At 38.8% G+C, this 21,948-nt stretch overlaps 1 protein-coding gene across 4 annotated transcripts in view; it reads left to right on the plus strand.

Moving 5' to 3' along the window:
- Positions 1–21,948, plus strand: part of MYPN (myopalladin) — an 84,572-nt gene continuing 62,624 nt past the window's right edge. For 3 of the 4 annotated variants that reach the window (XM_025163349.2, XM_007423143.3, XM_025163351.2), the window contains exon 1: positions 14,041–14,267. The gene's annotated coding sequence lies outside the window, so the exon portion shown is untranslated. Of the gene's footprint in view, positions 121–14,040; positions 14,268–21,948 lie in introns of those variants that run through there. The other variant, XM_025163350.2, reaches the window with a different exon arrangement.

Raw genomic sequence — 21,948 nt, forward strand, 5'->3', positions numbered from 1 at the left:
TACTAGTTTGTCAAGACTGCATGCCGGGAAGCAAGCAGCTTGCTGAGAGGATTGCAAAGAGCCACTGTGGAGGAAAGATCTGGGACAGGCGCATACGCAAGCAGATCACGCCACTTCACGGTGAGCTGAGCTGGCTTCTGTTCAGATTTCCAGAATTTATCATTTAAGTGTAAGCGGTGGCGCCTGCAGTGTTCTGGGAAGGAGCAAAGGGAGGCTCTTCTAGTGAAAGCAGAACGTGGGGAAAGGGTGTCTTGGGCTGGGAATTAGTAGGGTAGGCTGGGGAAAAGCAACCTAGCATCACAGAAAAGGGGGAGATGGAAGTTCCAGATTTGTTGCAATGGGCAGACAAGGAAGAGAGTGGTCCAAACCCAACAGTGTTGAGCCCATGGTGAACGAGAACACATGATAAAAAAAGGAAGGAAATTATATCATCTAAAAATGAAGGCAGAAAAATTAAGTTGGCTTAAGTAGGCAATCAATTAAGAGTACACTTAGTTGGTAGGCCACTTAATTATTAATTATCTTCAACTCTAACCTCACACTTCTTTCCTTACTTTCAGTCCTGCTTCCCTCAACTTCAAATGAATTGGGTATGAGTCAATTATTCCCAGGCAATGCTGTCATTGTTTGGGGATGATGGACATAGTAATTTTACATATCTAGTGGGCACCAGGCTGGGAATGTTCTTTTTTTCTGTTGTCTTTTAACAATGGGGATAAATAATGAAATGGATCTTTGTTCTAATGGGTGCTGCTTTCATCTGATAGATTTAAATGTATGTCATGCTTTTTCCCTGTCTCAGATAGGGTACCTATGCAAAATTTCAGATAATTTGGAAAACTACTTGTACGAAATCAGTTTCTTTAAAGACAAGCAATTTCTCAAACGTAACTGATTGAACAGATGTTTAGTCATGGTAAAACCTAGAACAATGGAGTAACTTGCCCTTTCTTTTCTTCAGTCAGATTTTTTTTATAAGTTCCCCCTTTCTGAAAATTTCTTGAGAGTCACATGTGGGGTGAGGGGACTGTCTGGATGAGAGCGAATGGAAATAGGTTAGGGACTCTCTGATCAAAGAAAGTAATACTGTAATATGGGGAGAGGGAAAAAATCAGATGATTATTGGTTTATGAAAAGGTGAGGAAGATACAGGTAGGGCTCCCTAATTTTACACCCTCCAGGGTTATTAGACTACAACTCTCAACATCAGCGTGCCATTGTAGGAGACACCAGAATCAGGAAAGTTGGAACAGGACTACAGTTGGATATCTGGATAATGAAGTAGGGGGGTCTAGCCACCTAAATTATTTATTTTTTAAAGCTTCTCACAATGGAAGAAAGGACATCCTTTAACTCAGAGTCAGAAACCAAAATAAAAGAAATATCGTAAGTTCATCCCTTGTACCATCATATTATTTGAGTTCTGTATCATATTATTCTGAGGCTCACCAAGAAATCAGCATTTCCCTGTTCAGTTTCTAAATGCTAATTGTGAAGAAAATTGTGTTTTTTCATCATGTGAATACAACTAATAGTCTAGGAAGCTCACTTATAAATTTTTAAGTAATGAAATTATAACAATTATCAAAACAAGTAAATGGGATTCAATCTTTCTATGCATTTTGTGTCTTCAAACCTAGGACAGATTGTTAACCAATTCAATGTCTTATTTGTCGGTTGATTAACAGTGGAAACAATACGGCAGAATAGCAAGTGTCCATTGAATGTGCAACACTACAAAATGCCGCATTCTTGCAGAAGTTGTGTTAATGTTATCTGAACTACTTTATCTGTGCAACAACAGAGGGAGATAGTTGGGATGCAGAGAGAATGAATGGCCAAAATCACCCAGTGAATTCCCTGGAGATTTGAACCCAAGTCTAAGTACCACATATGAACCATCAGCAGGATTCCGATATATGTTGCTGCACCAGAACATGGAACCGAGACCATCTGTATGAACTTTTAGCCACATTTCAGTTATGAGATTTTATTGACTTTATGATGGAGTTTTACTTCTGCAACTCGCACCTTTATAGAAAAGAATATAGGCATAACTAAATATTTTAAAAGTTTCAAAACTATAGAAAAAGGAGGGCATGTCTCCATATGAAAGGATGAATGCTGCCTTTAAAGTATGGCAGTCATAATTATGGATTGACAGTTTGGAGTCATCATGCATAATTACAGTTCTGGAACTCCTCTAGATTCTGTCCTTGACTCTGGTCATGCATAGAAGTCTTCCCTTGAGGTCCAGAGCTAAGTGTGACCCCCTCCCCTGGTCTTGGCTGCAACCCCTAAACACCTCAAAATTGCCTTATTTACTTGATAGAAAGAAACCATCTATATATTCAATATTGATATATTCAACATTGCTTTGAAGGCATCCAAGCACTTGAACACCAACTTGCTTGCTTTCTTTTTCTTTATCCCCATCAGTAAAATGGGATTTCTCTTGTATTTCAGCCCTGAGTTACCTAAGTGTGTATAAGAGGAACGGGATTTCTGCCTCAGGTTACCTAAGTGTGAGGACAGATATTCATTTTCTTTGAATATGCCTCTTGCCTCCCCTAAAAACAAAATCTCAAATCTTTTGCTGGCAATTGTTTCTGAACAAATGAACATAAGGCAAGAAAACAACATGGGATGTATACACTAGTCCCATCCTCAGTTTCCGTGTTTTCAAATTCCACTTGCTCCACTTTTCCAATTATATTCCGAAGCACGCATAGTTGTTTCAATGATTTATTGGGAGTCCAACTGTGTTAGGGGAACAGATAGTTATGCATCCCTTTTGTTGGCTCAACCACACTTCAAATAGCCTGCCAAATAATGATGTGGAGCCCCATCGAGAGTGTCAGCCTTCTAGTGAAGAAAGATGTAGAGTCAGGGCAACTTGGAAGGGAATGGCAATAGCATTATAGAAAGAGAGATGGATTGTGGTTTACTCGTGTTGTGTGGTCATGAGGAGTATCACACACCATTAATTCCCCACCAATACCCATAATCTGCAACCTTGAAATCTCCAGGATACCAGATCACCCACAGAAAAGCATTCGTGCATTTAGATCTGCATACTTTTGAAAGCATGAAAGGGGTACGTAATCTGAAACTGGATCCAGAAAGGGCCTTGGATCTTCGCTCATATTTTAAAGCACAGGTCTGTCTTCACGTAATACGAAAATGTGTCAGATGATCTGGCCTAGATACTTCATAGGCATTTATATTCTATGCACAAAGAAATATATCTGACTTATTTATGTCAATAAAAAGGCCTCATATGTGCTCAAAAGTTGGCAGGCATCCAAAAGCAAGACGTTCCTAAGCTAGGGTGTGTCCTGTAATGTTCTGAATAACTTAAACATTTCTATGTGACACATGAACGGCACTATCAAATGGCCAGCCTAAGTTGACTATGAAAATTGTGTGGGAACTTTGAAAATAAAGATATTTTCAGCAACTTTCAAAACTCTATGACTTACTAACAGTGTCCACATCTTAAAATGCACAGACATCATTTCGTGATAGCCCTCCTTCATGTTTTCTTCTCCAAGGCATATTATTATGTGAGAAACTACACTTGGGGGGGGTGTCATAAGGCAAAGAGCCATACCCAACAAGAATATGTTTAATTGGGGTATCAGAGGTGAAAAAGATGCAAGGCTGTTTCCTGCCCCATAATGTTCAGCAGAAAGCTCACATCGAAAGAACTAAGGAAGAACCTATGGTGAAATTGTTCACCAGTACTGTGATGTTTGTGAGTACCGAAGAAGCAAATGGCTGAGATTTAAAAGCTAAGAATTCTGGGTGAGTCGTAAACAATTTCACAACTTTCCCTGGAAGTGAGTTTTGCAAGTTTATTTTGGTGGTCTTTTAGGAAATATGGAACAGGGACAGGGAGGTGGAGTCCTATCCCTCTAGTTTTCTTCACTGACTAACCATATAAGTAGAAGTTCAGTGCCCTGATTTCCATTATAGGTTTAGGCACAAATCAAACCTTTCCTTGTACTCTCATGGGCATCAATATGGGTGACTCTGGACAGCTCACAATTAAAAATCAAAAGCCTATAAACAATTAAAATACCCCCTAAATAATTAAATACTCAATCCATTAAAATCCACTATAAAACAAGCCAAAATATCTACACCACAGAGCTTAGATGATCCCAAACTACCAGCTGGTGCTCTGTTCCTGAAATAAATGCCTTTCTTTTAAGGTAACAGTTCAGCACCGTATATTTCAGTTGGCCCTAACTTACATTCTGGAATCTATAGTCCCCAAATATACTATCCAGCATTCTGGGATCTATAGTCCCCATGTCTGGAGATCTCAAGGTTGGAGAAAGCTGGTGTATCCTTTGAAAGGATCCACCCCTGGCTAAGATCCAAAACTGGGCTGAACAATAATCTCAGGTATATTATTCCAGTATCATTGTCTCTTTTATTTAAAAAAAAAACTAATAAAAAATGAAAAAGAAAAATGATACTATTACAAAAATCAAAAGTGTGACCATGTAGCAGAATGAGTATAAGGCAGGTTCTAGTGGTGCAGGACAGCAGAAGACAATAGCAATGAAGAAAAATTGGAGATTGGCCTTATTAAGTTCATTATTTCCACATTTTTCCCAGTGAAAAATACAGTGGGAAACTTCTACTGTATTTTTCACATGCACTGCTTTTTCTCTGTAAGCTCCTCCTAATAGATTTTAGTATAAGAAGGACTAATCTGAACAAAAGAACTAGTTTGCCACCACCTAGTGCTTTTATAGAAGAAATCAAAAGAACTATTCCACCACATAAAATACAAAAATACAAATGCATGTAATTGTCACTATAGATAGATAACAATATACAGTAAAGACATCATATGAACTCAAAACTGGCCATCTAACAAACTAAAATACTTCCAATTTTTTGTTGCAATATGAATAATACAACAGAAATAGTTAAATTAATGTATCACATCTTCCAGTTAAAATAACAATCTCAATAGTTCCCCCCACAATGAAGTATGTAAATGTTATGCTAAATATTTAAAACTGATTTTGCAAGAAGAGCTTACATTTATAAAATAATATCCATAATCAATATAGAAGAATGATGAATTGGAACCTATCAGGAACCTTATATACACTTGTTCAACTATTTGTTCTTCAAAACTAGGTTTTTTTCACTTTGCTTCACACAATCCTAGTATCTTCTGTTTTCTTTCAGACTATTCCCAAATTATTACCACTTGTCATAAGCAACAAAACCTTGATCAAACAGCAGAACTGCATTTTCAAAGCAACATTTCTTTAGTAACAGGAACTGGCAGATAATGTTAAATGTGGTACTCTGTATTTACAAAAAAAAAAAAAAAATTGGATAGAGTCAAAAAATTGCAAAGACTTACCTAAATGTCTCTTTGCTTGTTCCTTTGATTCATTCTAAGATTCTGGAGTCCAGTTTACTCTAGTTTTCTTCCTTGCTGGATGAAAGAAAATAAGCACACATTGGTGGGAGGAGAGGAACTTTCATAGCTAGAAAATTACACTTAGACTTTTTTTTCTAGAGAACAAATGTACTAACTATTCTTAAAATGTTTGCATTGACACATAGTTCTCACAGGAGACTATATTTTAAATGCTGTGACTTACCTAGTTTTGCCCAATGGCTGTGAGTCAGCCCATACCTTAGACGTTAGGAAATCAATTTGACTCATGAAACTAATTAAAAGGCACAAAGAGGAGTCTTTCTTAACTTTACAGCTTGTACATACACTTTCCAGGCTTCCCATGGAAGAAGTATGCATCTTTTAAAAGGTTAGTATTGCTATGGAGCAAGACTCTGTCACAGCATGATCATTTCTTCAAAGGACTCCTGGGGAGAGAAAGGGAAGACAGGAGAAGCGAGGAAAAGAAAGACACAGGCAGACCTGATTTGGGGGCCGCTTTCAGGCTGAGGAGCCTTGGAGCATCATCTGGTGGTCAACCCTAGCAGAACCATCAGTACAAGCTAGAAGATAATACTGTGCTGACTGGGTTTTCCTTTCCCTCTGAATTAATTTTGTTTGCCGTCAGTAACACCAGCCAGGAGTTTCTATGGGGTGTGTGTGTCAAAAAAGCTTGATTGTGCCCTGTTTTTAACATGCATGTTGCACATAAAAAGGGACAGGATTTTGATTACACAGTCGTAGATCCAATCTTAACTTTTTTCACACACACACACACATGCACGCACGGGCATCCCAAGACCAACAAAGGGCCACATCTGGCAATGTTAATACAGTATAAAGAAGGAGTAGAAGCAGCAGCAACAACCACAACAATAGAGTCCTGGGGGGGAAATGGCACCAGAACAAGAGTTGATGGAGGTTGTGGTATTCACTGCAAAGAAAAATGTTGGCAAACTTTTAGGAAATATATCAGGATTCTCAAGAACACATTTTGCAGGCACTGATTTTCCCTGTGACACTCTAGAAATAAAAATTGGACTTTGAAGAAGCAAGATAAAAAGAGTACCTGTGATTTTGAACTTTGGTGTTGGAGAATATGCCTGAGAACACCATGGATAGCCAAGAAAACAAAGAAATGGATCATTGAACAAATCAACCCAAAGTTCTCGTTCAAGGCACAAATGTCCAGGAACAATTATATTTTGGTCACTTATGCAAAGATCTAAGCTCTTGTGATAAATTCATAATATTGGGAAAGATGAAAGGAAAGAGGAGAAGAGGACAACCAGCAGTAAGGTAGATGGACTGGATTAGAGCAGCAATGAGTGCACTATTCCAGAAGACTTGAAGGGTCAGCTTGTGGACAAATCTTCTGGAGACAGTCTGTTCATGTGGTCACTAACAGTCAACACTGATTTGATGGCATATAATCAATCACTCAGTCCCTGGAAACCTTACTTCTAAGTCACCAATATTTCAATTCTCGGTCTTTTTCCAAAAAATATGGAAAATATCCCTTTGGCATCCCTTTCTGGAACCTGTCTTTTTGTTTTCATTTCCGTACGCTCTTAGCTTTATCTGAGCCTTTTTATTATTATAACAATGCCGTGAAATGCAAGCCTGAGAAGCTGATACTTTTCAAGGAAATGTATGCATAAGATAACAACCATGCTCAGCAACTTTAAAATATGTATTAACTAGGCCCATGTGGAGATCCAAAGAACAAAATGTGATTTGAGACATACGTATAGAACCCATTGGGAACACCTTAAGCAGCTGCGTCTTCTCCTGGGCTCATGTGGCCTTGCAGCCCCTTTAAGATGTCCTCCTCAGGTACTATCCATTTGTGCCCGCATTTTCCCTGAATTACATTTTGCCCTTCAAATCTCTGCACAGGCCTCATATTAAGTGGCTTGGATGATACTGTATGGTTGTTTCAAGCACTTCGTAGATCTGCCTTGCCTTGCCCTTGCTGGGACTACTGCCTGATTTTCACCATGACACTATTATATACATATCGATGATGAGACAGATGGAATTTAGATATCAGTGCTGGAAGAAACAAGGCAGGCATTTGGGGCAGCACCTTCACCTAGCCTCAACTTCATCTGATCCCAGTCTGAGATGGTGCTAGATCATTGGTTCTCAACGGGGGCGGTACCGCCCCGGGGGGCGGTGGGAGGATGCTGAGGGGCGGTGAACTTGTTTTGGGTGGTAGGGGGGCAGTGGGCATGTTTTGGGCGGTAGAGGGGCGATGAGCATGTTTTGGCATTCGAACTTAATTTTAAAACTCCCAAAAAAATTTATTAAATCGATTATCCGGTTTACACCATTTGTACCAGCAATAAAATGAACTTACGCAACGGTTGCCCTCACGCACTTCTAAGAATGGTGAGACGAATTTGTATTCTAGGTAGGATGACCTTGAAGAACTCAACACTACAATTCTTCTCCGATCCCAACCAGCACAGCGCATGCGTCAGCTGTTTTCCCGCGCAATTAATCGCACCGTGTGTGTCAGCTGTCTTCCCGCGCAATTAATTGCAGTGCATGCGTTGAGAGTCCTTTCAATATGAATGTTTGATTTGACCCGTGTTTCTTGAGTTGCTTTTCATTCGCTTCATTTTTTTTGCATTAGTCATTTTAATTTTAATAAAAGGAATGCAATTACCTTCCAGGGCAAAAGTATCGAGTTAAATCGAACAAATTTGGTGTGTAAGTCAACTGAAAAAAATTACTTAAAATTTTTGCCTTTTATAATTCAGTAACTCCCCCTCCCCTCCCCAAAGGGTGGCGTTGAAAAATTTTCCGCTCCTTAGGGGGGGGGCGGCAGCTTCAAAAAGGTTGAGAATCACTGTGCTAGATAAACCAGGAAGTCGGTGCCATCACTGAGAGGCCTTCCTGCCTGCAGAACTGGCTTAACTAGCACTACTCCCTCAGTCAAATTGCTTCTACCCCAATGTATTGTGTGTGTGTGTGTGTGTGTGTATTGGAAGAATGGCCTAATTTAGCTGGTGAGATTACTGAGGTTAGGTGTAGAGCAGTGTTTCTCAACCCTGGTGACTTTAAGATGTGTGGACTTCAACTCCCAGAATTCCCCAGCCAGCCATGCTGGCTGTGGGATTCTGGGAGTTGACGTCCACACATCTTAAAGTCGCCAAGGTTGAGAAACACTGGTGTAGAGCATATGCCTGCCATACGGTGAGCCTTTGCTAAGGTGACAGTGGCAGTCAGTCTGAAATTCCCAGCATTTCCAATAAATGTGCACCAGGAATGTGTCCAACAACAGGTGGCTGCACCTGGATGCTGCTGGCTATCCTCAGAATATTAATCAAAATAGTTGGGAAACCTCCAAAAATCTGAGGAATGTAGATGAGCTGGCTGTGATAGGTAAGTAGGTAGACCAGACCAGGAAATCTGCGCCACAGGGAGGCTAAAGCTGCTTTTATTGAGAAGGGCTGTAATAACAGAATCTTGCAAGTCTGATTGTTCTCTATTTCCTCCCCCTTCTTATACTCCAGTGAATTAGGGAGGCATCTGCCTGAGCTCCTTCTGAATGTTATCTTGTTGTTTTGGGCTTAAAGAATGCTTGAGCCCCCTGTTCTTGTATATTTCTGTCAAGGTCACTTCCCTTCCTCTCAACAGTGGCAAACCACTTCCATTTTACTGCCAAAAATTCCTCATGGTCAAATCCACAAAGTCACCGGGAGTCAGGGGAGACCTCACCGCCTTTCAAGATCAACAAAGGGGAAGATACTGCTCACACTTTTGGCAAGAAACCTCATAAAGCAGGAGAATGTAATTTTTTCCAGCATGACAACCACACTTGGCTTTGGGGTAGTAAGCCAGGGGAAACTCTTTAAAAAGTAGGGACGACCAGGACCGGGGGGGTGGGGGGGGAGGAGAACAAAAGCTAAATTCCACACTGAAATAGGAATGCTCTGCTTGCATTCAACAATGTCATTCTTACATCACATTAAAAATTACAGTTTGGTTGCAATTTCTGGAAGAAGTCAAGGGAGGGAATTAAGATTTTTCTATAGGCCTCAGATTGTACAGCTCTGTTACAGAATGCTAGATTAGGACAGATCAACTTGGATCCAAACTTCTAGCTTGCTATGGAGCTAAATGACCTGGGCCAGCACTAGATTTTAGCCTATTCTTCTTCATAAGTCTATCCAAAGGATAAAAGGGAATGGATAACTATCTACCCTCCACCCAAGTATCCATTGCCTTCCATCCTGGGCTCTGGTAATGTGGATTACAATGATAACATGATATCTACAAACACATGCCTTGTATCTGGTAGATGGGAAGCACCATGTTCCAGTAGATGTATGCAACCTGGCATGACTCCTTATTGGTTGATCTGGGCAACTCCTCACAGAACAACCTGCAACCACCAACTAGCAAAGGAGCTTTTCTTTACTAAGCTGATTAAATATTTCTATAGCATACTTTGTCATAGAAGTCACTTTGCATATAAATGACTGCAGTGTAAGCCCAGAGCAAAGAAATGATTCACCAGCTTGGCAGAGGAATAGGAGAATTCCAGATGGATGAGTGGAAGAAGTTGAACTGCTGAGGTCATTGAACTTTGAATCAATGAGTTTGAGAAATTCTCAGCGAGATTTCTGGAAGCAGCACCTGAGATGGTCAAGGTTATTTAACTGAACATTTATATCTCACAGAATATACTAACTACAAATACTATGGTTGGTTTGAATTAGGTTTATACTGTACAAATATCATTTCCTCTTTCTAAGCTCCTTCTTCTGCCTTTTTTCTCATAAATCTGCTAAGGAAGAAAAGACAGAAAAAATGCACCATGCAGGGACATCCATAGGTTGAGGGGGGGTCAAAAAAGTCATGATGGTGACCATTGCAGATGTCCCAGCATGGCAACTTTTTGATTAAAAGCTCTATGTGTGAGTATTGTATCAAGCAGCCCCTTGAAGAAAGAATTATATGAGATTTGTGATGGGAAGAGGAGAATGCTAAATTTTACAGACTCATCTCTCCTAGCTTCATACCACTATCAACTTTATAAGATCAGTCAAGAATGATGCTTGAATTTCTTCAACAATTGATATATTGATTCCCTTATATCTTATACATATATACATATTGTCATATTATCTAACAACTCCCATCAGTCTTTTTAAATTTTCTGTCATATACAGTACATAATCCTTTCTACCAGCAGCACCTTGGAAGATATTATTATTTATGTATGAATATGGGTTTTATTGTATTTTTATTGTATTTTACTGTATTTTAATTAATATTTATTTTTGGTTTTTACTGTAAACCACCCAGAGGCACTTCCTAGTGAGATGGGCAGTGACCAAATTTGAAATATAAATAAATAAATAAATATAATTCAGAAAGCCCCACACTGAAATGGGGAAACTCAATTTTAGTGAGCATTAAAATCATGAAAGGCAAGATAGCAATGCTTTTTCTATGAGCCTTCTTGCATTACGGAACTTAAAGGAACTAGGCTCCATCTGTTTGGGATTCTAAATGTCTGTGTTAATTGCTTCCACTAAGATGTGAAAGGGTAATGTCTAGGACATGTACAAGTAGGTCTAAAAATTGTTTTAGTGGTTTAATCATAAAAGCTGTTGAACAGATCAGCAGAAGGGTAACATATAAGTACAGGAGACAAGTAAACAGCAGCAGTTCAGTGATCTACAAGGGCTGACAATGATTTACTAACATACTGATGTAATATTTATTCCAAAAAGAGGGTTGTACACATGGTCACTTCGTAAGTTTCTTTGTCTTGTTCAGATTATAGCTTTATAAGATTGAGATAACATTTATCTTTGTAATCCTTCTTCTACCCATCTACCTGAGTTTGAGCTACCCAGACTAAACATCTAAAAAGTAAAAAGAATTAGTTTGAAGTTGTTTTCTATGGTAAGATAATTAATTGGATTTTTTTTCTTGGCATGGTGCAATACATGATTGGGAACAGTAGAGGGAGCATGACTAGCAATCAGAAATTTTTAAAAATGTGTTGGAGTGGCAAGAGAGGCATAGATTTTAATTTCAAAGAAAATAGCAATAATTAATTAAACAGCTGTTAGCTTCTTCTGCTGAAGTTATGAATTTCAGAAAACCAGAAGGCTTTCATTCAAAGCAACAGCAAAGAAATAAAAATAACCATGTATAATAACTTAATACTCCAACTGTCTGTGTGGCTACTCCTTATTTTTCTTTCTATTTATCATAGAGCCAACATCATGCTGGCTGGGGAATTCTGGGAGTTGACATCCACTTATCTTAAAGTTGCTAAGGTTGAGAAACATTGATCTAGAGCATTACATGTTGGCCAGAGAGATGAACTGGAATGTTTCTGGGAGAAAAATGGGACATTCCAGGGAACCCAGAATATTTAATGAAGAGTTTTCTACAACCTTAGTAAGGTGTACTAGTGCTTTTGCTCCAAAATATGGGAATCCAGACTTTTAGAGACCATTTGGCTCATTTGGTTGAGTGGAGTCCCAAATTCCTGCCATTATGGCCCCCCTGAATCCATGCTTATATTCATGTGTTCAGAGACACCAAATCAAATTCACAGGTACTGTTTAAAGATGTTGAAAATAGAAGTGACTTCATTTATCATCACTGGAAAGAGTGTTCCACCTAATTCCAGGAATGGCATATGAGTCAAATGATATAATTAATAAAATGAAGTGGTAGGTCCCTTCCCTAACAAGGGTGTAAGTGTGATGTCTACTTTGTCCTTTTCAGAGAAGTGCAGATTACAGGATTATTGTGTTAGCCAGTTGCATCAAAAACAACAAATTTCACAGCATCATAGTTTTATTATGCCATCAGCTTTCATGTAATCTCTGTCTGCTTTCTTAAATAAAGAGGTATCAGTCACATTTCTCAGGAGCCCAAAGACAGATCTAATTACATTTGAATACAGCTCAAAATATTCATCAGCTTTGTTTTAGCAACTTAGAATCTCAGTCTTTAATATAAGAATACTTCTCTTGATAAAGGGAAAAAAGCTTAAAAGAAATCATGTTATCCAAAACAAAAACTTACATGGACATAAGGCACATTTGGATGACCCCCCTATCACCCTAAAAAAAAAAAAAAAAAACTGGCTGCTGAAAATTCTTTTGGTTTTCAGTCTAAGTTTGATTAGTGGGCGTGTTGACAATCAGAATCATCCTCTTTAAGGTTGGCATGTTTGAACATCCAAATTACGTGTGTTTGGTTTTTGAAAGTGTTTGGTTTGACTTGTAATATCAGGAACTGCCACTACAAGATAAGAACATAGCCATGTTTACCCACCTAAATGGTATATATTAGCTTGGCAGGGTCAAAAAGTCAAGATGGTGGATGTGACTACACAACTAAATATTCCAAGAAAGATGGAGGTTAAAAAAATGGCGAATCTTGTGTGCATCTGTGCCTTCGAATCAGTTTTTAACTCCTGGCAACTGCCTGGACTAGTCCCTGCAGTTTTCTTGGCAAAGTGTTTTGGAAGTGGTTTGCCATTGCCTGGTTCCTAGTGCTGAGAGAAAGTGACTGGCCCAAGGCCACCCAGCTGGCTTCATGCCAAGGCAGGACTAGAACTCATGGTCTCCCGACTGACACCTTAACCGCTACACCAAACTGGCTCTCCGTGTAAAAACAACTTTGAATTCAAGGTCAACACTTCTCTTCCCCCCACTCTCCCCAAACCTTCACCCCAAGTTCTATACTATGTTCCTAAAAGCAACAAGTAAAAAGATTTGCTGTGGATTCTTGAGAAAAAGTATTTTTAAATTGTTTCACTAGGGAATTATGTCTGGAGACTCTTATCTTCCTCCACTGTTTGAGGGCGATGTGCCTCTCTCTTCACCAGGACATGTCTGGCAAGGCAGTGATATGTTAATCCATAATCCCCCAAATGGTAGGGACATAGCTGAAGCATGGGTGTCTTCCAGATGTCTTAGCATCCAAAGTTCCAGGATTCCCAACCAATATGGTGGCTGGGCTAAAGAGAAGCTCTGGATTGGGAAAGCCTAATTGAAACAATCTGAGCTTTGAAAATGGAATTTAATCTGACATAAGGTTAGGTCTCACATACAATCTGAGCAAGGAGGTGGTGGTGGTGGAGGTGGAGGAGGAGGAGAAGAAGAAGAAGAAGAAGAAGAAGAAGAAGAAGAAGAAGAAATAGAAGAAGATGAAGAAGAAGAAGAAGAAGAAGAAGAAGAAGAAGAAGAAGAAGAAGAAGAAGAAGAAGAAGAAGAAGAAGAAGAAGAAGAAGAAGAAGAAGAAGAAGGGCTAAAACCCTACTATTGTCTAATTTTCAAATAAAACCACCTGATTTGGCATGACTCTGCATTAAACTATACCAAACCCAGTTTGTATTTTCTCATGAATGAGTCCTGCCAAGAATGCTGAAGCACTGAGGGAAAATATTCCCCGGGGGGGGGGAGAGAAAATGTTCAAATCCCCCATCCGTAGCTGCTGCTACAGCAGTGAAATCCCTTTGCTCAATATTACCCTGTCCAATGAAGGGAAATGTTTCACAGGCACATGGTTTGTATGTCTCAAAATAACTTGGGACCTGCAAACTGACAAATGCTATTGCTTCAGTCGTGACAGGTTGTCCAGCTTCTTACAGCCATCTTCCCTAAAAACCTAAGGTTAACTTTTTTTTTTTTTTTTTTTTGCCTGATGGACTCCAAGTTATTTCAGTTCCAAAGAACCTGAAGGAGCACCATCACTTTGGTCACTCTAATCTCTTACTTAGGAATCATTGTCACTCTGCCAGAGTGCCAGAGTTGGATTTCAACATCTGGAGGAATTAGAAAAGGTAACATATTTAATTTTCAAAAGCGGATGGTGTTTTGATGAGACTGCACCTGTGCCCAGGGGGTTGGTGGGATCCATAATATGTCAGATTGCTGATAATTGCAGATCTATTACACAGAGGCAAACCAGTTTAAAGAGAAGCAGAATGATCTTCAGAATATGAAAAGCATGTTTCTTCGTATGCGTTGAAGGGGGTTTCTCCAAATTCCTTGTATGCGTGTTTAGTTATTCTGAGCAGAATGTTGATTTGTAGAAATGGCACAGGTGCTAAATGTTATTTTTTATGCCCATAGTTTCTAACATAGTTGAAATTATTATTTCATAATTCCCAATTATGAAGCCTCACAGATCATGTATATTATTTCCATCAAATCCTGCTTAATATTACTTCTTATTTAAAATCTAATGTGTGCGAGTGTGTATGAGAGTGAAATGGGGAGAGAGAGAGAATGTGTCATGTAAAATGATACGGCTGGCTATATTTAGAGTTTGGAGATCTGCTTTGTGGATTAATGTACACAACAGCTGCAGGAATGGTCTTGCCTGAAGAACATTACTCTCTCAACCCTCACCACCTCTCTCTCTCTCTCTGGAAAAAAAATTGTTTTTGACTGTCAGTGGCAAATGTTTGGCGTGCTGGATTGCAGTTTTAAACAGCAAGCAAAGCAGCGTCATGAATTGAGAGAATATCATTTATGAACTTTATTAGATTAGGTTTCCAGATCACTTATTGGGCACTTAACATAAAAATTCTTTAATGTGAACTCTTATTTTTAGATAACAAATAAATGAAAAAAAATTCCTAGATTTGTAAAGTAAAGCTGAGGAAAAAGCCATATCAGTTATGTAAACGGTAAAAGATTTATAAAAACTGAAGAAAACCCAAGAGTGTAGACTATGAATGTAATCCTCAACAAGAATGTTCACAGCTGAAAAGTTCTAAACTGTGATTGTTAAGATCATGAAGATACACTTCTCAAACCAGATTCTGATGTGTCTTCTTGCCAGATGACACTGGAATAACTGGAGAATTGTAGTTCAATTTTTTTAAGGGACCAATTTTCTCTAATAAATAATATCCCTTTGAAATATTATTCACAACTCAATTCAACTGAAGTATTATACTTGGGCTTCAAACCAACAATTGCATGGAAATCCATAGCAGTGACTCAGCTTAAATTGTAGCATTTCACTGCAGGTATCTGTCACTGGAGGTATTATTATTATTAATATTCTGTCCACTTGTTGAGAATATCCAAACAGAAGAGATGATGTTCTTGATGTCCTCCAACTAGGCTATCAATATTTTGAAATATTTAAGCAAGAGGTATTATATTATGAACTATCTATAGATTTATGATTATATTACAAAGCGCCATATTTGGAGTAATTATTCAATATATCAGAGTGGTTAGCGATTTAACACTTCAATAATCCAAGAACTAATTAAAAACAGTAGAAATCACCCTCTTTTGTGTCTGTCTGGAGAACAATTTAAATTCTAGAAATTATTTGCTCCCAAATAATTAAATCAGTAAATTACTTTTCTTTCTAATTATTGGAAAGAACCTGGAACAGGAATTTTCTGTGGTCAAAATATTTTCAAAACTGCAGCCAGATTATCAGGGAAAATCCATTATTTCTTTCAATTATTTTTATAGGGTACACTAACATTTTTTATATCTTCTCACTTATAGCCAAGGCTTCTTTCTGATTCAAAAATGTGTCTATCAAACAAATCTCATCTGAAAAAGCAACTAGTTTATGACCTCATATCCTACCCCATCCTACAAACAGGGGGACCAGCAGACTTCCACTACATTAAACTTTGCTTGATATTGCTAGTTCCTCTTTTCTACTACACAGACGTTGGAATACATTTTGCCATCAGATCTTTCCCAGCAGTCCTACCATTAATCCTACCTGATACGTGCTGCTACGTGCATGGCTGTAACAGAACAGCATGTAGCAGAGTTTAATAATGCAAAATATGAGATAGAAACTGCCCAGCAGTAGATCCAACTGCGCAGAACTTCCTTCAGCTTCTAAGAAATGCAGCAGAAATGGAATGCTCCATGGCCTATATCTGGGGTCAGTGAGAAACTGATTTCAAACCTAGGAGCTGCAGTTTCTTTCAGAATTGGTGGAATTATTTGATCTGGATTAATATGAGCTTAGTTCCATACCTGATTTCCAGGAAAGGACTTTGTAGGGGTATCCATAGAATATGGTCAAAAATGGTCAAGATGACAACTTTACACATAAAAAAATAGGCAGAGCTTCAACTACACCATTGCAGCCACCATCTTGAGTTTTTTTGCCAAATCTTTTGGACAGCCCTGAGACTTTGCATATTCAACAGCCCATTAATTCATTTTCCGGTGTATCACTTGCCAAATTAAAACAATTGCCTATCTATCACATCAAAGCCACTTTTTCCATACCTGTGATTTTAATATATGTGATTTTAATATCTTCCTATTCTAGTGGTAAACCCAAGAACCCCAATTTACCTGCCAACTAGTTTTAAATGGCCAGGTCAATTTTACATATATTTCAATATATTATAGAGACCGATATTATATCATAGACATTGACACAGTTTCATGTTTAACATTCAGTAGGAATGATCAGTGCCTGATTCCCAAATTTGTTTTAAAAAACAGTCAAGTCTGTTTTGGTTTCTGTCTGAACCAAAACTCTTTATATGCATGCCAGCTAGAGAAAAGAGTAACACTCCTCATGTGCAGAATACTATTCTTTTCCACTCATATGGCTAGCCATTATGCCTTTGGAGGGTTGGCCACAGAACTTCATTCTTTCTCTCTCTTTCCACCTTCCACAACTTAGGGCTCATCCTCCCATCCTCCCCCCAGGTTGTCCTCATCTCTTTCCTAGGCCAGAGCAAAGCATCTTAAAGTCATCTTCAGTTTCAACTGTAATATTTTCTGTCTTCTCCTGGTACAATTTCTGCCACAGACACAATCTAGCATGCTTCACTAATGATGTAGTTGCTGAACTGGTCAGAGGTAGGATCTGTCTGGCTCCTCTTTAGGCTAATGGTGGTACACTCACTCAGTAACCATTTTGGCTTCAGCTGAAGGAGAGACAAGACCCCTGCGTTCATTTATCCACATAATGCAAGATCAGTCTATTCCAAAGTTTTTCTTAGGTCTTACACAGGATCCTTGGTGCTTCTTTGAAAAAGTGTTGGACCTTTGTTTAAAAAGCAGGACTAGTGTTCTCTTGAGAAAGCACTAGTTCCAGGCTGTGCAGAAGGTCAGTTTAAACTGGGAAAGAGAGACAACCTCTGCCAGTTCTGTCACCAGTGAGTATATTAGAGATTTTCTACTTCTTCTGCCCTCAAAGAGTTTCACGTGGCTACACTTTTCACTGCCTTATTACTTTGTTGGGGGAGGCAACAAATGCCTACTCCTATGCCATTTTGCCCACTCCAAGAACTACTTCCAGGTGCCATCAGTCATAGCCATTCACTGCCAGCACTGCAACTCTTTGAAGCACTAGTGGAGGATGGAGCTTGCTCATTATCAGTCCCTCCCTCCCATTTTCCCTCATTCCTCTCTTCTGCTCCTCTCACTCCAGTGGGCATATCATAGGCTCAGAGGAGGGGTGCAGGTGAAACAGAAGGGAGCTCCGTGGAGCTCTTCTACATGCTTCCCACTGCACACTTCTGTGCCTCTGACCTTTCAGCTCACCTTTTTGTCAACACAGAATAGAGGTCTTTCAAAAGAGCATTAGACCAGGATTCAGAAATAGCACAACTGACAGATCACAGGCAGGAAGCACCCCTGTACCTGTGACCTGTTGGACAAGTTGACTGGTGTCTCAACCCACCATTCCAAGCACCCATCTGCACTCATCCATCCCTGCCCCACCCCACATTCATGTTTTTTTTAACAGCGGGGGAGGCATGGTGGGAGATGAATTGAAATTTTAGGAATCTACACATCACTTCCTCTAACTTGTCCCTTCTTAAAACTAAAAGGATGGCACCACTTACCAGCCTCACTCCTGGGGCAGAATAGATCTTGGCCACCAGGACAGCAAATGTTATGCCAGCATATTTTTCTGCCAGGCCAAGAACTGGCAAATTGCACTTCAGCATGTCCACCTGGCTGTGATTGTTCACATCTCATCCTGTCCCAGGTGAGAACTTTCCTATCATCTCAACTATTTGTGATAGCTCAAGGAGGGCATAAATTAAGTGTGAATTATCACATAATAAGTCATTGAGTGACATCAGTACAACTTTAAAAGGCATCTCATGCCTTAATTCTTTGCAGCCATTTTTAAAGAGAGGAATCATAATGGTCATTGTGTAGACTGAGAAATAGATGTGCCTTGTAATATGCATTTTTGTTTTTGTTGTTGCTGTTGCAGTATCCTATTGTAATGTCAGTAAGATAACTTTCTTTTTAGGGCTACAGAAATGTCCAAACCTATTTAGCAAATGAGGATGGGTATGCTGAGCAATAAGAGACCTTTCTTATTTGCATCAATATTCTGAAAAGTATTGAAACCTTATTTTGTCCGTAATCTAAGAGGAAAAATAATTTGATAGTTTCAGAGCAGCGCCTAATAAACAGTGCTTTTGAAACTGTTGATAAACTTAATTATTATATTTTACTCAGTTGATCAATATAAGTAATAATGAAGGCATGTAGACAGAGAGAGGATTTAAACAAAATTAAAGTGTATGTATGCAATACTTTGACCAGGTCTGTTGAAAATCCATCTTAGAAAACTAAAATTGCAATTTTGTCCACATTCTCTGAAGAATCCAATGAACACAGTGGAGTTATTTGTGATTTAACAAGCTCTGTATATAGATTGCACAGTTAAGGGACAAAAATCAGACTTGGACCCAAGAACACTTACATTTGAAAATCGATACAGGATGAGTGGGATGCCAGATGAGGGGATAAATAGTATTATTTGTAGTTATAGTAGCATTACTTCCCCTGCCTCAAAAAAGGGGGAAGCCTGTCCTTAATACTTGGTCAGTGAATTTTCTAAATCATAGCACTGTTTGAAAATAAATAGGAAGTCAGTAAGAGTTAAGAATAAATCATAACAAGCCAATGCTTTATAATTTAACATGCTGGCTATTTAGCAATTATATCTAAGAATGAGGTTGACACCACACATCTAAGCAACTAAACTGAATTCCATGTCAAATTCTTCTTGACATTCCAAAATCTATGATACCTTGACAGGTAGAACGGCAACTCTGTCACCAAGCGATGCAGTTGTTAAGTGAGATATCACATGACCACTATGGACTTACTACCTCACTTCCACTGCAGTTGTTAAGCTAGTCACCTTGGGTCATTAAGTGAGACATTACATGACCACGACTTGTGATTTTACTGCCAACTTCTCCATTGAATCTGCTTGCTGAGGCCAGTTGTGAAGCATGCAAATGGCAATCATGTGACTGCGGGATGCTGCAACCATCATAAACACCCGCCAGTTGCGAAATGCCTGAATCTTGATCACGTGATCTCAGGAATGCTGCAACAGTCATAAGTGCAAGGACCAGCCATAAAGTTACTTTTTCAGCACCGTCGTAACTTCAAACAGTCACTAAACAGGGCAGCTGTTAAGTGAAGAGTACCTGTATTAGATCAACCATGGAATCTGCACTTATGTATAGCACATTAATCAATAATTGTTTTGTGTTTTTTGGCTTAGAATATCATTGGAATAATTGCTATTTTCTTGCCAACAAAGAATGTTTATAAAATGTCATTGTTTTGAAGTCGAATGTTATTGTTCATCATCAATCACTCCAACTTTGTCCCATTCCTCTCTTCTGTTCCTGAGTTCTGCAAAGGCTATGATGGTGCTAGAGTATACTTAAGACTGTTAGTGTGAAGAAACAAACTTTGCTTGATCCTCCATTTTTAAAAATTATAGACTCCAGTTGTGCTTCCATTTGTAAGCAAAAAGAACACGTTTGTTGGTATGGGGAAAAGAATAGGAGAGTAAACTAGGCTATGTTTGCTAGAGCAAGCTAGAAATACTTTGAGATAATGTTCAAAGTTTAAAAAAACCAAGACACAGGAAATTGTGTGGCTTTACTTAATAGCTGGAGAAGATGTGCCCTCAAAGAATAGAATCCCATTTTAAGACAATATATGCAAAATATGCTACATTTCGTATTCTCCAAAGCAGACACAAAGCATGGGTAGCCTTATTTGGAAACTCAAAACATGGCTACCGGGTTTATCCACATTAAATATAGATTTGAATGGAGAATTTACCTGTTATAGTATCTGTATTTTAGGATAAACTATAATCACCCTTCCCCAACATGAAAATATCAAGAGAAATTGGGATGATAACTCCCAAAATTCCAAGCTAGAATGGCCAGCATATCTTGAAGACGTCATGCTGGGGAAAGATGCTTTACTCCAAAGGTGAATAAGCATTTAATAAAAATAAAGCATTTGTAACCTTTAAAGCATAGTTTGGGTTCTTGTTTCTCTTTTGTTACATTAGGACTTATTTCAGAAATTTAAAATTTACTTATTTATTCAACCATTTTTGTCACCTGCCCCTCTGTGAAAACTCTGGCAAGTGTACAACAAAACAATTATATAAAAGACAACATAGTAAAATGGATCAACCCACCCAGAATGAGCACCCGTAATAATTAAATAGGGGTAAAAGCACAGTTGAGTAAAGTTATTTATTTGTCAAACACCAGGAAGTAGGGTGCTGCAAGAACCTCTGGGGAAGTGATTCCAAAACCTGAAGGCCACTAGAGAAAAGGCCTGCCATCTTGCCTTCACCCCACATACTTCTCACTGGTTGTGGAGTACTCTCGAGATGTTTGTGCTGGAATGGCAGATTCAGTCTTGGAAATGGATTGGAGTGTTATATAATCTACCGAAAGCTAAGAATATTTGATTGATGAGGGAGAGTTAAGAAGGCTCTTTCTTTTATAGTAAAAAGGAGGACTTGAATGGCTTAACTTGCATGTTTGTCCCTGATCCTTGATCTTTTAAAAATGTAATTGGTTAAGAATTGCATTAAAATATTAGCATTCAATTATTAATTGGTCTAGGAGGAGCTTGGAGTATTCTCTGAAAATCAGCTGGATGCTATTTTGGGGAGCACGGTGTACGTTAAAACAGAATTTTCTGGAAACATCAGAGGGCTGATTTAGCTTGATTTAGACTGTTAAGCTGAATATTGACTAAAGAGGGAGAACAAAATCAAATGTATACTTTTGAAAAGGATTAAGGCCTGGGCTGTAATTCTGGGAAAAAAGATTCAGGGTTTCTAACTGATCACAAATGAGTGAGCAATGTTTTGGTCTCAGTGAGAGACTTCATTTGAGATGGTTAGCAAAACCACCACAAGTAGAATGTGATACTAGCTAATGATCCCTTAGATTGAAAGGACTGTGTTGCTCATTCTACTGCTAACTTGAGCCAGAGAATTTATATTGAAGCTCATCTCACTAACATTCTTTAAATAAAGGCATTGCTTCCAAGAAAACCCTGTAACCTTTCCACCTAGTGTCCTCCAGATAGTTTTGATTGCAATCTCATTACTCCCCTATGGGAGATGAGAACTGCAGTCCATCTACATTTGAAGGTCACTGGGCTGGAGAAGGCAGACAGAAGAACATTCCACAGCAATTCTGGGTA

The sequence above is a fragment of the Python bivittatus genome, unplaced genomic scaffold (assembly GCF_059951505.1).
Source record: "Python bivittatus isolate LINGU-HERP-01145 unplaced genomic scaffold, Pbiv_v1 ctg000400_np1212, whole genome shotgun sequence".
NCBI classification, from domain to species: domain Eukaryota; kingdom Metazoa; phylum Chordata; class Lepidosauria; order Squamata; family Pythonidae; genus Python; species Python bivittatus.